General features: G+C 46.6%; 1 protein-coding gene and 1 long non-coding RNA gene across 5 annotated transcripts in view; one reads left to right on the top strand and one right to left on the bottom strand.

The window, feature by feature from the left end:
• ATP13A2 (ATPase cation transporting 13A2) overlaps positions 1–15,158 on the bottom strand; it is a 671,851-nt gene extending 656,693 nt beyond the window's left edge. For 3 of the 4 annotated variants that reach the window (XM_069240693.1, XM_069240692.1, XM_069240691.1), the window contains exon 1: positions 14,887–15,147. The gene's annotated coding sequence lies outside the window, so the exon portion shown is untranslated. Of the gene's footprint in view, positions 1–14,886 lie in introns of all 4 variants that reach the window. The other variant, XM_069240690.1, reaches the window with a different exon arrangement.
• Positions 1–17,327, top strand: part of LOC138300861 (uncharacterized) — a 223,784-nt gene that overhangs the window by 80,273 nt on the left and 126,184 nt on the right. The window lies entirely within an intron of this gene.

Genomic DNA, 17,327 nt, shown 5'->3' with positions numbered 1-17,327 from the left:
TACTAGATCAGAGATCGTATCACTTGAAGTCCTAACTTTATACATAATAAGTTTAAACAGATGGGTTTTTGAACGTTTGACATAAATGTAGGGCAACTCAATTAAACATGACTTGTATATAAAACAGTGGCATGTGATACACTGATGTCAATTCACCAAACTGGTAAAGGATAGGATGTAACACACACTCTTTGATCCCAGATAGCATCATATACTTGACCCCTATCTCACCCTTAGGACCTCAACTGTGCTCCCCAGCCCGGGAGAAAGCAGGTGAAATATACCACACAGGAACCACAGTCAAACATTACTTTATTCTTTAGCATACACTCATGAATTGTTCATTACATCATACTTTCCCTTAGCTACACCTTAACACCTCCCCACACATCACGTACTTCCTGTTCAGAGTTTGCACACAACCACGAGGATTCTAGTGTGCGTAACATCAATATGTTACATCTCTCCCTTTGTTAAATAAAAATGTGTCAGACATCACTGAAATCACATTTCCTCAATTAGTTGGTGAGGAGCTGTCACTTATTTGCTGGTTCGGGTGATCTGGGATGATCAAGATAAACCATGATTAGGCAATGGTAACATAGGCTCAGGCACTTTAGCTGGACCTGCTGCTCAGTGCTCGGTAAGTTTTGTGGTAGGTGTTTAAAATGTGATGTGTCCCAAGTGATGGAATATCCAGAATGATGTATTGTCACCATATGTCCTTTGCACGCCACAATCTTTAACAGATCAACAGCCAAAAGGAGTGTCCGTTTTCAGTCTTAGTTTTTGCTTAACCAATATCCAGTCTCATTTGTCAAAAACTGTCTCCTGGGCACAGCGACGCTAATCCGCGTATTTTTTCATTTTTCTTTTCCAAGCCCAGTCGGCATCTCAGATCTTGTCAGAATCCACGGATTGGTCCAGGGTCCAATGAGGTAGTTTTGTTCTGAAGGCTCTTCCAAATGGCAAGGTGACTTGACTCTCACCAGTTGTGGAGTGAGGAGCTGATCGATAGGTCCAGAGGGCCTGACACATGGTTTAGTTCAGACCGATTCCATCCATGGATACTCACTGACTGACACTGGAGGGTGCCCATGAATCGTTCAACTATGCCACTGGCTTGGGGTCGTAGGTGTGTACTCTTTTTGACGTTGAGTCAGCCGAGAAATTCTTTGAACTCTTTTCTAATATAGGGTGGGCCATTGTCAGGTTTGAGGGTCTGTAAAAATTTTATCAAGCCGTTCTATGACTCTGTCATGGGGTGTCAAAGATAGGTATTCCACCAAAAGAAAATGGAAATATTTGTTTATGACTACCATGTGATGGTGTCCATTTCATAAAGGCCTAAAATGTCAACTGCAATTCTCAGTGGGTGTTGTGTCACCTTTGGGGACAAACAAGTGCAAATGTAGCATGCCTTCAGCTCCTTCTAGACTCGCTCATCTAGCTGAGGGAACCACACTCAATCTCTTAACAGTCTTTTGGTGGTTACAACTCCAGAGGGCCCTTCATAGACCAGATCAATGACCCGCTGTGTTGGGCTTGCAGATATGACTAGACTCAAGCCTCATAGTATTACGCCTTCTTGGGTGACTGCTAAATCATCCTGTACATTTTTGAACTTTTGGAATTCTACATCATCGGCATGGGGCTGGGTACTTCTCTTCCATGACTGAGTGCTAATCAGTTCTTTGATTATGTTCATGCCTTTATCTGCATTGGTGGCAGCAATGATTTGTTCCACAGACAGAGCCACTGATGTGCTGGATGTCACAATAAAGTTGAGATCTGCTTCAGCTGTTTTGGATGTCGAACTGGGACGATGGAGCAGCAGCAGTGAAAAGTAATCTGATGGGTTTTGATCCTTCCATGGTTTGTGCATAATCTCGTAGTCCTATTCTTGCAGTCTTAACCCCCCACCTCTCAACGCGAAGGGACATCTTAGCCTTGGGGTTCCATAAACTGTAAGCAACACCAAGCAATTCGTGATGACAGTGAATATTTTTCCATAGAGGAATAAATGATAATATTCGAAGGCCCATTCCACAGCCAGACTCTCTTTCCGTGGCTGAGAATAAGCATGTTCTGTATCAGACAGGCATCAAGTGGCATAGGCGAGGATGTGTCTCTGAGCATTCGGATGGCCACTGTGTTGAGCAAACATTGCCACTAGCCCTACCGGGCTTGCATCCACTGTTATTTCGGTAGGTAAACTGGGATCAAAGAAGGCCATTTCCCTTGAATTCAAAGTCGCTGTAGGAGGCTGGCTCAGTTTACGGTGTACACCTATGGTGTGGCACCCTATGCTGAGTCCAGGCAACCCTTAGTGATAGTGATTAGGTGTCCAGATAGCAAAAGCTCTCTAGGGGTATCTGAAGCGAGCAACTGAAGCTTATCCAGGAGGAATGTAAAGCACTTGCAATACCACAGTAGTCAGACAGTAACTCACTCACAAGAAAGACCCACACAAGTGTTGCAAAAAAAAAAAAAAAAAAAAAGAAGGATACTTTATTACAGCAATACTACTACACTAGCATTGATATATCTCCCTTTGGAAGTATCTCAACACCAAATAATGAATAGAAATAGCACAAAAAAGCACAGGGTCCTATGAGTGGGCCAAACCAAATACTAAAGAAGCAATTGCAAATCAATAGGTCTCGCATTTTCTCAGTTAGAGCTACTGGTGTTGTAAATTCCTAACTGGAGTTTTCTTGCCACATAAATTGAAAATGAAAAGTAAAACATTAGTTGACATTAGCGATCCGATTCAAAGCGCCATAGCCACCATGAGCATGAGCACGAAGGAGAGACACAAAAAAAAAAAAGACGTTTGGTCACAGTCAAACATATCGCAATTGTGCAATTATCCATGTAACATGCAGGGGAATAAAAAAACCTACCCAAGGATAGACAAACGTAAAGCATTTACCAATGATAACAAAGGATTTTTGAAAGGCAAGCCCACGAACGAGTGAAAGTGATGGGCATGTGGTAGGCATGGTTAAAAGCCCACAATAGTTACAACAGGTCAAAGCACTTGCGCACTCGACCTAAAAAGTGGAATGTGAAATAGTGACCCCAACCAAAGCAAGGTTGGTAGTTAGCTAGGGGCAGAAAGAAACAGCAGAGGTAAGTACAGTAATTCTCCCCAGCAACCAGGAGCAAGGTAGTTACCCACCCATAGGCTAACACATGAAGTAGTGGTTGGAATTCAAGAGCTTTCCCAGTGGACCCCGAGGAAAACGGCAGACAAGAGTAAGGATGAATAGTGCCCCTACCCTAGGGTACCCGGAAGACAGGAGTATCTCCATTAGGGAACCGGAAGCAGAGGGGAGAAGGGACCCTCTCAGAGGTCAGTGGATGCCTCAGATTGTCCAGCTGCTGTCACGACCCGTGGACCAGGCCGGTAGAACCCCGGGACGGATTCCAGACGTGGAGGAGCTGAAAAGGGAGCGGACAGACACCAGCACCTTTGAAGATGCCCAGGTGGTTCAGGTGGCAATGCCCACCTTCCCAGAGGTGATGTTCATACAAGTCAGTGGAAGAAGTACAGCTGTGGGTTCCAGGAGCTGCAGAAGATCCCAGGATTCGCCTACGAGCTGTCCCTCAACAGACGCCAGACTGAAGGAGGGTCAGTGACCGGCCAAGTCACCAACAAGCACTAGCAAATGCAAACAGGAGCTGAAGAAGTATTTGCAAAGTTTTGGGGACCAGCAAGGTCCAGGAGACTCTACCCTTGAGGAGGAGCCAGGGCTGGCCTCAGCACGCAGGAAGGCCAGCAGAGGTCGATGGCACCCCCACAAGTGACCCACATGCGATGGACACAGGGAGTCACAAGGAGACGTCAGTAGCAGAAGAAAACAGAAGTCCCACATCACAGAAGTTGCAGGACAGGGGCTGATCTTAGAGTTACAAAGTGCTGGAAGCCGGGCTTCTTAATGCCTGGAGATCTCCTGAAGGAAGAGTCAACAAGCCTTAGAAGTGCAACAGTCGTGGTGCACAGCAGTTCCAGTCCACTGGCAGAAGCAGAGACCCACAGTCTCACAAGTTGGTTAGAAGACAAACAGGACCCAGAGGAAGCCACAGACTCAGCGCCTGTGAAGCAGAGTCTTCAGATGTCTGTGGGACAGAAGACCCCACCAGCCGGTTGACGTTGTCCTGAGGTGCCTGTGGATGCAGGAGAGTGACTCCTTCACTCCAAGAGAGATTCATTCATGCTTCCAGGGGCAAACAGAGTCCCTGTGACCCTAAAGGATACACAGCCTTGAATGTTGTAGAATTCTTGCAGGATCGAGAGAAACAATGTTGCAATGGGAACCTTCCCACCAGAAGCAGGCATGTTTCTGTTCCCAAGCAGACCAGCAGCGGTTCCAGAAGCCAGGAGCAGAAGATGTCTTGCAGAGAGCTCCTTGGAAAGTCTTCCTTGACGAATCTGAGGACCCTCCCACAGGGGAGGCCTTAAGTAACCCTAAAAGGGGGTTGGTCACTCTCTGAAGTGACCCACCAATCAGGTGGGGTCAGGGACATCATCTACTTGGCCTAACCAGTCAGATTATTCCAGGTACCTCTGCCCATCTTGTCTGCAAGATGGCAGAGTCAAGTGGCCACCTGGCAGAGCTCTGTGCACCTCCCTAGGAGAGGAGCTGTACAGGGGGGTGGGTCACTCCCCTGCCCATTGTGTAGTTTCGTGCCAGAGAGGGAACCAGGGGTTCCTGAACTGGTGCAAACCAGATTATGCAAGGAGGGCAACAAAGGTCCCCTTCAAAGCAGTCTGGTGGCGCTCAGAGGCCACCCCACCCCAGCCCTTAGACACCTAATTTACAGGGGGAGGTGGAAACACCTCTCACTTGCAGGAAATCCTTTGTTCTGCCTATCCGGCGCAAGCCAGGCTCACCAACAGGTGAGCAAAACAGTGTATGGGGTCAGCAGCGACGTGGGCTGGCAGTTAGACCCTCTAAGGCTGCACAGGCAGAACTGGGGGATCCTCTAAGGAACGCCTTGAGTACATGGTATCATGCAACTAACAATGGAATTAGTGTAGTTGCATGATTCCAACTTGTTTGATACCAAACATACCTAGATTTGGAGAAGCCATTATGTAGTTGGACCAGTCGTGTTGACCAGTGTCCACTACATACCTTAAGATGGCTTCCCTGCACTTACAAAGACCAGAGAATCGAGTCTGGGGTTTTCAGTGGTACCCTGCTCATGCAAGGGTACCCTTACACTTAGGGACATGCACTCTGCCCTTGGGCTGAAGGGCCTACCAGAGGGGTGACATAGTGTCTAAGTGCAGTGACTAGGTTCAGTGGTGGAAGGGGGCATGCACCATTTCATGAAGGCTCGAATGGCAAACTGTGACACAGTGATAGAGTTTACATGGGCTCCCATGGGGAGCACAATATGTGCTGCGGCCCAAGGGAGACTACTGGTGTACCAATGCCCTGGGTACCCAAGCACCATGTACTAGGGACTTACATGGGTGCACCAGTAGGCTAATTGTGGGTGTAAATAGTTTACTAGCAACCAAATTTAGAGGAGACAGCACAGTAACTAGGGTCCTGATTAGCAGGATCACAGTGAACAACAGTCTAAACACACTGACGTCAGGCAAAAAGTGGGGGTAACTATGCTAAAAAAGATGGAGTTTTCTTACAGTTGCATGTTTAGTGTCTGAATCTCTGGTTACATACCAGAGACCACTGGAACAGTACATTTCGATTTGCCAAGTCTCTCTAAGGGGCAGTCCCGGTAGTAAAACTGCGAATGTATCTTGAGCAATAACTTTGTTTGCCTGCGCATATCAACACAAATGCGCACGACTCCGTTACTGTCCTTTTTTAATGCTACTCCTATGGCCGAAACCTATGATGTGGTGCCTGTTGAATGATCGATAATGTCATGTTTTAAGAAGGCTTCAAACTCTTTCTCAACAGCTTCTTGAAGATGAAAAGCAACATTTGCACAGTCGCTGAGCAACAGGGCTAACAACTTCATTAATATGAAGCTGTACTTTATTTTTCTTGAACACGAATCAGACTGAGCACAAAGGTTATAGTTGAGGGATATCAATCCCATGTCAGCAACAGTGGCAAAACTGAGTAAACAGGCACCGGACAAAGTCCCTTGTAAAACATGAATTGTGTCTCACACCAATATGTTTTTGCATTGCTTTGTCACTAAGAATGACCCTTCACTTAGTAATGGATCAGAAGCATTCCAGGTATACACCTTCTTGCCTGATGGAGCGAGGCAAGGCACAGGGGATTGGCTGTTAAACTTTTCTACTGGCATGATGTTAATTGACACATCAATGTCCATGATAAAAGTTTTTGGATGATTGTTCACTTTCAACTTGATTTTGGGACAGTGTTCAAATGATGTTTGACGCACTTTCAAATGCTCATCATTAGACTGGCTTCATGCAATCAACAAAGGCTAACATAGGTCAATATATATACGTAACGTATCATAGTTCATCTTACTACCTTGTAAAGTGACAGAGTGTATACCTCTGTTTTCCTACATGGGCTTCTGAGTCAGAGTGGGTTATGGCAAGTGCCCAGCTGTGACCTCAGGACTCTCCTTGCTTGAACACAATTCGGGACAAAAGTAATTGTTGCTTGGCACAGCACACACAAAGATGTACAGGTTAAGTGTTCCAGTATCTCCCATTGCAAAAACAACAATTGGAAACAGCCCTGACTTGAGGATAACAACCAGGACCAGACCACACCACGCAGCCACCGATTCCTGTGGAAGAAGAACAGAGACTTGCACATTGATGCAGGGCTACTTATAAGCAATACAATAGTGCACAGCACACAGGCCCGGTTGTAGTGGGTGGGCCAGGCCCATCCAAACATGACCTTTGGCCCTGCCAGTCAGGGTAGAAATGAAAATGCAAAATACACCTGTTAAGTTCTGTGTTGCTGCAGAACGCTGTAGTGGTTTCCAGTTCCTGATTACTGTTACTGGAGTTGCGTGATGGGGCCAAGATCTCTGTTTCAAAGGAGACACATTTTAGAGAGGTGGTCTTTGTCTCCACTTACAAGTAACCGGTACATTATGGGTAAGGCGAGGAGAGTAAACCTGTTCCTCTCTTCGGGTGATCTGGAATTCTACATGGAGGGGCTGATACCTTTCCCACAGAAAAATACTGTTTATTCACATTTTAACCATTTAACCTCCATGGACGTAATGGTTACGTCCGTGGCTGCGCCCCTGAGGCGCCATGGATGTAACCATTACGTCCAGGTACCGGCCTTCGGGAGAAGCGCTAGCACTCACCGGAGGGCCACCTCCCATCCCCCCAGGGCAGGAGTGGAAGGGGAAATTGCTTCCTCTTCCACCCCGACCCCCCCAGTGACGTCTGATGACATCAGCACGCAATCGCATACTGACCTCATCAGAGGTCACCTCCAATCGCTCTGGAAGCATACTTTCAGCGCAATGCAGAAGAGAAATGCTTAACGTTTCTCTTCCGCTCGGAAGGAGGGGGCCGGCAGAGGCATGAAAGGAAAGGAAAGGAAAGGCCTTTCCTTTCCTTCCATGTCTCTGCAAGCATTTCTGCTGCCCGATCGTGGTGCGATCGGGCAGCAGAAATGGCCACTAGACACCAGAGATTTTTTTTATTTAGGTGATTGTTAAGAGGGGAGCGGCCCCTTTGGCAAGGGCCTCTCCCCAGGGGGTCAAATCATTTTTAACCCATTACTTACTGCCCTCCTGGGGGCAGATCGCCCTATCTGCCCTGGGTGGGGGGGGGGGGGAAGGGGGCAGAAAACCCCTAGACACCATGGATAAAAAAAAAATCGATTTTTTTTTTATATATATGTGGGGAGCGACCCCCTTAGGCAAGGGTCGCTCCTTGGGGGGCCAAATTATTTTTAGGCCACCAGGGAATTTTTTTTCTTTATACTTACGCATAAGGGGAGCAGCCCCTTGGGCAAGTGCCGCTCCCCGGTTGGGGGGGTGAGGGGAGGCAAAATATTTTTAGGCCTTTTCTACCCCCCACCCTCCGGGAGGCAGATCGGCCTAATATAATTAGGTTTTTCTGCCCTTAGGGGGGGCAGAAAACTCTAGACACCAGGGATATGTATTTCTTTTAATTTACTTTATGTTATTATGTATGGGGAGTAACCCTAGGGGGCAAATTGTATTTAGGCCATTTCTGCCCCCCTTGGGGGCAGATAGGCCTATTTTTGTTAGGCAGAAACCACTAGACATCAGGGACTGGTGTGTGTGTTTTGTTTGGGGGGCAACCCTTTGGGCAAGGGTCACTCTCCATGGGGCAGATTACTGTTGGCCAGATTGGCCTATTTTGGAAGGCCCAACTGCCCCCAAGGGGGGCAGAAAGCCCATTAGAGACCAGGGAAGATTTTTTTTCAAAATAAGAGGATGGAGGTATGGCCATACCCCCCCCCCCCCCCTATAAATGGGGCAATTGGGCAATTACCCCCGATCCACACCTCGGGGGAGGGGTAAGAAAAACTAGGAATTGCCTGGGAATTTAAAAAAAACAAATAGTGGGGAGGTGGCTACAAACCAGTATCTGCCTGGTTATGCCCCCACCCCAACTGAAGGGAGTAGCAGTCTTTCAGCTCTTCCCCCGCACACTAAAACATCTTATCCCATGGCAAGCAAGAGGACATTTGATTATTTGGGGTTTGGTTTTACATTTGGGCCATAAGAGGTTGGCTAACTCTCAAAATTGTCCCACTTGGAATGGTGAGGGCTGTTCTTTCTTGCCTTTGGGACCCCGCCATGTAGAAAAATCCACAAGACCTAGACACATCTGAAAACTAAACATCTGGTTGATTCCAGGGTGGTGTGCTTCACATGCACCCCACACCATTTTCTTACCCACAATGCCCTGCAAACCTCCAACTTTGCTGGAAATCACACATTTTTCCCACATTTTTGTGATGGGACCTTCTGGAATCTGCAGGAACCCACAAAATTCCCACCACCCAACATTGTCTCATATATACCGATAAAAATTCTGCTTCTCTTGTCAGCCTAAAAATGATTTTTCAAAACTGCCCTTTTGGACCCGCTTTGGTTCCCCCTCAATTTCGACAGGTTTTTGGCTCTTCCCTGTCACAGGCACTTGGTCCACCTACACAAGTGAGGTATCATTTTTACCGGGAGGCTGAGGGGAACGTTGGGTGGTAGGAAATTTGTCCTGGTGCGGTGAACAACACAGACATGTGGGAAAAATGTGATTTTTGTTTTTTTTTAGCTAATTTGAGGTTTGCTGAGGATTCTGGGTGAGAAAACATTGGGGGATCCACGCAAGTCACACCTCCCTGGACTCCCTCGGGTGTCTAGTTTCAGAAATGTCTGGTTTTGGTAGGTTTGCCTAAATGGCTGCTGAGCCCAGGACCAAAAACGCAGGTGCCCCCCCTCACGCAAAAACAGGTCATTTTGTATTTGATAATTTTGATTTGTCCAGATAGTGTTTTAGGACATTTCCTGTAAACCTGATGAGAGCCCCACAAGTCACCCCATCTTGGATTCTCCTAGATGTCTAGTTTTCAAAAATGTGCAGGTTTGCTAGGTTTCCCAAAGTGCCGGCTGAGCTAGAGGCCAAACTCCACAGCTAGGCACTTTGCAAAAAACAGCTGTTTTCTTTAGGAAAATGTGATGTGTCCACGTTGTGTTTTAGGACATTTCCTGTCGCGGACGCTAGGCCTACCCAAAAAGTGAGGTACCTTTTTTATCAGGAGACTTGAGGGAACGCTGGGTGGAAGGAAATTTGTGGCTCGTCTAAGATTCCAGAACTTTCTGTCACCGAAATGAGAGGAAAATGTGTTTTTTTGCCAAATTTTGAGGTTTGCACAGGATTCTGGGTAACAGAACCTGATGAGAGCCCCACAAGTCACCCCATCTTGGATTCCCCTAGGTGTTTAGTTTTCAAAAATGCGCAGGTTTGGTAGGTTTCCTAGGTGTCGGCTGAGCTTGAGGCCAAAATCTACAGCCAGGCACTTTGCAAAAAACATGTCAGATTTCAATGTAAAAATGTGATGCGTCCATGTTGCATTTCCTGTCGCGAGCATTAGGCCTACCCACGCAAGTGAGGTACCATTTGTATCGGGAGACTTGGGGGAACACAGAATAGCAAAACAAGTGTTATTGCTCCTTGTCTTTCTCTTCATTTTTTACTTCCAAATGTAAGACAGTGTGTAAAAAGACATCAATTTGAGAAATGCCCAGTAATTCACATGCTAGTATGGGCACCCTGGAATTCAGAGATGTGCAAATAACCACTGCTTCTCCACACCTTATCTTGTGCCCATTTTGGAAATACAAAGGTTTTTTTGATACCTATTTTTCACTCTTTATATTTCAGCAAATGAATTGCTGTATACCCGGTACAGAATGAAAACCCATTGCAAGGTGCAGCTCATTTATAGGCTCTGGGTACCTAGGGCTCTTGATGCACCTATACGCCCTATGTATCCCCGCAACCAGAAGAGTCCAGCAGACGTTACAGTATATTGCTTTAAAAAAATCTGACATCGCAGGAAAAAGTTACAGAGTAAAACGTGGAGAAAAATGGCTATTTTTTCCACCTCAAATTCAATATTGTTTTATTCCAGCTGTTATTTTCTGTAGGAAACCCTTGTAGGATCTCACAAATCACTCCTTGCTGAATTGAGAATGTTGTCTACTTTTCAGAAATATTTAGCTTTCTGGGATCCAGCATTGGCTTCACACCCCTTTCTGTCACTTAACTGGAAGGAGGCTGGAAGCACAAAAAATAGTAAAAATGGGGTATGTCACAGTAAAATGCCAAAATTGTGTTGAAAAATTGGATTTGCCGATTCAAGTCTGCCTGTTCCTGAAAGCTGGGAAGATGGTGATTTTAGCACCGCAAACCCTTTGTTGATGCCATTTTCACAGAAAAAAAAACAAGCCTTCTTCTGCAGCCCTTTTTTTCCCCATTTTTTTAAACAAATTTTTTGCTGTATTTTGGCTAATTTCCTGGTCTCCTTTAGGGGAACCCACAAAGTCTGGGTACCTCTAGAATCCCTATGATGTTGGGGAAAAAAAGGACGCAAATGTGGCATGGGTAGCTTATGTGGACAAAAGGTATGAGGGCCTAAGTGCGAACTGCCCCAAACAGCCAAAAAAAGGCTTGGCACCAGAGGGGGAAAAGGCCTGGCAGCGAAGGGGTTAAGGTTCTGCAAAGGCTCAGGCATGATCCATAAATAAAACAATGTAAAAGAGTTTGTTTTTTGCTTAAAACATTCCCTTTCCGACTTTGTTTACTTTAACTAATAAGGTATAAATGTGCAACTGCAAACACATTTTAAAGTACGTTCTTCTTATCTTTACTGTAATGGAAAAAGGGGAAAACATACTAGTCTTGGGTAATTTTAATAATTTTTCTACTAATCGGGACAATACAATTTCAGCGAGGCCTGCATAGACTAGAGGAGGTAAGACCCCTAAATGTTTGCATTTTGAGCTGCTGGACATAGACTTTGAGGCTTTTATCGGTTTTACAGAAATGGGATACTTTGGGGGAAGTTTGGGGATGTTGGTGTGAGGAGTGAGGGACCCTTGTAAGCAGACAACAAGAGATTCCAGGTGTAGCAAGCACAGTGGCTCCAGGGCCCAGAGGCAAGAGGGAGCCCCAGAACCCTGATTACTGCAGTATTTCACAATTCACACAGGGGGCTCATTTTCTCCATTGCACTACGACCCATGAGACCAGATACCAGGGATGAAAACTCTTTGAAGTGAGACTTTTTATGTTTTGTTTTTTGTTTCATATTGCAGTCGAACACTAACTTCTTCCTAAACTATTGGAGGTCTTGTGATGTGAGAACACAGTGCACCTTTTTAAGACTGTAGTGGATTTGGTAGACCGGTGTGGTAAGATTACCTGGCGCTGATGGAGTAAGACCATTTCTAGTGGCATAACACAATGATGGGGTCCCGTCTGCAGAATGTGTAGAGGGACCCCTGAGCCTCCTGTATCTGACATTTTCTATATTAATTGGATTTGGGATGAATGAACCCCTCTGTAGGGTTAGGGGCTCCCCTGTACCACGTGGGATACAGGGGCCTGTGTTACACCCTTGATCACTCTAAGCTATAACCAATCGAGAAATATGCAGAACGTAGGTGCAGAGGGACACCACACTCAAAATTTAAGATACAAGTTGAAAAGTTTGACACACCGCTATAAGTATATCAGACCGATTCTAATCAGATCCTTTGGCCTAGGACTGGTGAAAATGCACAGATCATGTAATGGAGAATTAGTATTTGTCACTTGCATGTAATTCTATGTGGGAGGTGGTTGTCGAGTCTGGAAGAAGGAGCGAAGTTCCTGCTTAGGGGCATAGGGCTTGACCTCCTGCGGTAAGTGGCAAGCAACTTGTATGAAATAGGCAAACACCCTAAAGTTGAAGTAGGCCAACCTGTGGGCCAGTTGCAGAACTGTTGCTTGTGGTGAGGACTTACATGGCATCCTGAGTCTCAAAGGATAGGAGTTCTTCTGAGCTAGATCGTGGTTAATATGTAGATTTCTGCTATGTTAATCTACTCTTGCGCACCTTCCTTGCTCCTTTTACTCAGTAGTCTGAGATGCATTTCCAAGTAATACTTTGTCCCCGAACTCCTGTAGGAAAGGAAGACCGCAACCCAGACAGGTGGCAGTTGGAATCCCAATTCCAGCAGTCCTGCCTAGGCCCCATCCCATTTAGGAAGCTTTCTCCCATGGAAATCTAAAGGTATCCGAAGCAATTATCTGTGTGTAGGATGACAACTTCCCTCCATGTAATCACAGATATTGCTTCTAATCCTACACTTTAAACTCACAAATCATTAGTATTCGTTTTTGTCGCATTCATTTGATAGAACCAAACTAAGACTACAACCCACAACATTCTTAGACCATTGCCCACACATAAACCCTAAAATCAAACTTACATTCCTTACCACCCCATCTCTAAACCCTAAAATTACCCTTAACTCAATTTACCACTATTTACCCCGCACCCTAAAGCCATACTTTCCCCCGATATACTTATTGAATTTACATATTCTTAGCACACGTGGAAAAGGCGGATGCATGATAACAGCGTGTGTGGTAAAGGCTTCTTTGTAAAGGCAGTATTGTAACGGTATTTTCCCAAGAAAGATGAGAAATTTTGCAATTAAAGCTATCTTCCTATGCTGTCAGCTACGTCACTATAATGAGTGTAGGTATCAGGCCATAGGCTGCAGTTTGGTACTTACCCCTCATATAACCCATCTGTAAAGGGATACCGTAATACAGAGTGTATTATATTGCTTGACACTGGGCAGAGGACGGCCATACTAGTAACGCCCTGTATCTGGTGCAACCATTAAGCTGCACATCTGTCGTTCATGGGTGGATGCATACTGTGTATATGCTGGCTGCCTGTAACCTTTTTATGCGTTGATTGCTTCTCTGCTTCTGCTAGTTGGACCCAAAGCCAATTATCTATAATGCCCATAACAAGCTCATGTCCATGCTATACATTCCTCTTGCTTCTGCATGGAACCTAGACAGATCTACTGTGGCTGCCTGTAACTGGTGCACTCCTTTGGATCTCTGGTCATCACTGCTTGATGAGCTCAAGATTATTTGCCATGGCTGGTATGTATAGAGTACATGTCTGCTGGGCGCTCGCCTAATCTGGGAGAACTATACAGTGGTATAACAGGACTGTTGTTATCACAAGCATGTCGTTTATCACTCATCTGTTGTGGCTAGGTGGATCCTAAAGTGGCCTCCTCAATCAGATATTGTAAATTGTACGTATTACATCTCTCAATCCTTCCTGATATTATACATCGAGTTAATTACTATCAAGTTTCCCAGATCTGTGCATGACTAATCAGCCCAGTCCCGTTTTTTTTCTTAAAATTCTGGGACTTGTTGTTCTATTTTTAAATTAGGTTAAATAAGAATACAAGTCCCAGAATACAATTCAGAAACAAAACTGGACTGGCTTTGTTAGCATGGACCTTAGAAACTTGGAAGTCATGCTAATTGTAGAGAAAAGAAGATAAGAGCATTACTCTGATAACTCACGCACAATAACTTAGGACTCCCCATTACGATACAATGCACCACTCTTTCAACTCAGAACTCCCCTGACAGGAACATTTTGAAAACCATATTATTAACATAAAACTGAACAAACATACCTACGACAGTGTCAGTCCTTATGAACTATACAGAGACATATGCAAATCAATGAACCTACAGATTGCTAAATCAGAATGCCGTGGATTGGAGGGGAGTTAAAAATGATGTCCTGTATAACACATTCAGTTAATTACTAAAGCTGCATATCCCCCCTCATTTGGGAATTTATAAATCCAGGCTTTTATGTTAAAGTCAATGTGCAACGTACACATTTTTGCTATTACTTTCAGGTAACCTTCTACATCCTCTGTATAAACACAGAATCTATGCTTTGTATCAAGGGGCCTGTTTGGAAGTAGATATGATGTAATCAAGGGGTTTTCGTCTCCCTCCAGAAGCGACAAAAATTTAGCCCGTCACTGCTCTCGAATGCTCCCATGGCCCATCCAGATACAAATTCCATGAGCCGGGCCTGACTGCAAACGCTGCTTGTGACATTCCCTCAATGAACCGGCTGAGTTCATTAGAAGAACAAGCAGAAGAGAAGCATTATTTCAAACTCGTAAACCATCATATGCAGTAAATCACCTGATAGAGCAACAATTTTTTTTTCATACACTGCCCGATTCCGAAAGTACATATGTCTGGCACTTTCGTCGTAAGCACAATACATATAGATTGAATATGGACATCTATTGAGATATGTGTGCTTTTCCTAGTAGACATGCATTAGTGAGAAAACACACCTGCTCCTGCACACCACGAGCATCCAAACTCCTACTGTGGGTCGCCTAGACCTGTACTGCTGCCGCTGCAGACACCCCTTCGAGTCACCCCGTCGTGGCGGTTACGGGCGGATCCAAGCACGACAGGAGATGGGAAAGTGCTGGTGGCAGGAGCTACATTTGTGTGCACAAATCCCGTGCCCACTGAGCTGCCCAGCAGCACAGGTTGGGGCTTGGCACCACCCCAGCGTGAAGCCCCAGTGCCAAGCCTGGCGGGTTTGACAGAGGATCTCAAGAGTTAACCCACGTGCTGACGCTCTTAGAGGCCGGGTGGCTCTCGGTACACATGGCGCCAAAGCGCTGCTCAGGGGCGGGCCACATTGCAGAAAGAAGGCAGACTTTGGGAATAAACTGTTCGCTGGTGTTGACAGGGTCGACGTTTGTTCAGCCTGGATGTAAGTCAGTTGATGGTGGAAGTGAAAGATATTTGGAAAACTCCTTCAAGCCCAAACTGTAATGAAGTTCTTACCCCCAAAAAGCAATCCACAACTACCCCCCAGGTCCCTCTAGTCCTCGTCCCATTCCTCTCAAAGTGTGACATGAGGGGAGCCGCTCTGACCCCCCTCCTATCTTGGTTTATGTGTTTGACCTCTGGGTCACGTGTTGGTGCATATAAATAAAGCGTGGCCAGTGGGTGGGGGAAATAAGACAGGAGGATAGAGGCAGAGTGAGTACGACCTGCTGCGCCACAGAACCACAACCTGTGTGTTCTATTATTACCGGACCAGAGCCAGCGTACTGCGTAGTGTGTCGACTCTACATTTTGGCAACCAGGGAGTCAATCAATCAATAAATTTAAAAAGCGTACTAGTACCCGTTAGGGTTTCAAGGCGCTAGGGGGGGGGCGCTGCTACTGGTTGAAGAGCCAGGTCTTGAGGAGTCTCCTGAAGGTGAGTAGGTCCTGGGTCAGTCGTAGGTTGGTAGGGAGGGTTTTCCATGTATTGGCTGTGAGGTAGGAGAAGGATCTGCCTCCGGATGTCTTTCGTGGATGCGGGGGACGGTGGCGAGTGCGAGGTCTGTGGAGCGGAGCTGTCGGGTGGGGGTGTAGAAGTTGAGTCTGTCGTTGAGGTAAGCAGGTCCGGTGTTGTGGAGTGCTTTGTGTGCGTGGGTGAGGAGCTTGAAAGTGATCCTCTTGTCCACAGGGAGCCAGTGGAGTTTTCTCAGGTGGGGAGTGATGTGGTTGCGGCGAGGTACGTTGAGGATCAGTCGGGCGGATGCGTTTTGGATGTGTTGGACGCATCGTAGGTGTTTTGTCGGGATGCCTGTGTAAAGTGCGTTGCCGTAGTCTAGCCTGCTGCTGACGAGGGCCTGTGTTACTGTTTTCCTTGTGTCTGTTGGGATCCATTTGTAGATCCTGTGGAGCATGCGGAGAGTGTTGTCGCAGGAGGAGGAGACTGCGTTGACCTGTTTTGACATGGAGGGGGAAGAGTCGAGGATGAATCCCAGATTGTGTGTGTGGTCGGTCGGTGTAGGTGGGGTTCCTAGAGGTGTTGGCCACCAGGAGTCGTCCCAGGTGGAGGGGTTGGGTCCGAAGATGAGGACCTCCGTCTTCTCTGAGTTCAGTTTCAGGCGGCTGTTTCTCATCCATTCGGCAACGGCCCACATTCCCTCGTGGAGGTTGGACTTTGCGGTGTGTGGGTCCTAGGTGAGGGAGAGGATGAGCTGGGTGTCGTCGGTGTAGGAGATGATGTTGAGGTTGTAACGGCGGGCTACTTGGGCGAGGGGTGCCATGTAGATGTTGAATAATGTTGGGCTGAGGGGTGAGCCCTGGGGTACGCCGCTGATGATTTTGGTGGCTCTGGAGCGGAAGGGGGGGGAGGCGGACTCTCTGGGTTCTGTCGGAGAGGAAGGATGTAGTCCATTCGAGGGCTTTCTCTTGTATTCCGGCTTCGATGAGGCGGGTTCTCAGAGTGTGATGGCATTCCGTGTCGAAGGCGGCTGATAGGTCCAGGAGGATGAGGGCTGATGTTTCGCCGTTATCCATTTGGCGTCTGATGTCGTCTGTGGCGGCGAGGAGTGCGGTCTCGGTGCTATGATTTTGTCGGAAGCCAGATTGGGAGGGGTCCAGGATGTTGTTGTCTTCAAGATGGCGAGTCAGTTGTACGTTGCCGATTTTTTGTATGACCTTGGCAGGGAACGGGAGCAGGGAGATGGGTCTGAAGTTCTTTAGGTCCTGGGGGTCTGCTTTTGGTTTCTTAAGGAGAGGGTTGATTTGGACGTGTTTCCAGCTTTCAGGGAATGTTGTTGTTTCGCAGGAGATGTTGATTACCTTCTGTAGTTGGGAAGCGATGGCTGCATCTGCTTTGTTGTACACGTGGTGAGGGCAGGGGTCTGATGGTGATCCGGAGTGTATGGAGTTCATGATTTTGCGTGTCTCGGTGTCGCTGACGTTGGTCCAGGCG

The sequence above is a fragment of the Pleurodeles waltl genome, chromosome 6 (genome assembly GCF_031143425.1).
Source record: "Pleurodeles waltl isolate 20211129_DDA chromosome 6, aPleWal1.hap1.20221129, whole genome shotgun sequence".
Lineage (NCBI taxonomy): Eukaryota > Metazoa > Chordata > Amphibia > Caudata > Salamandridae > Pleurodeles > Pleurodeles waltl.
This window is presented reverse-complemented; position numbering and strand designations above follow the sequence as displayed.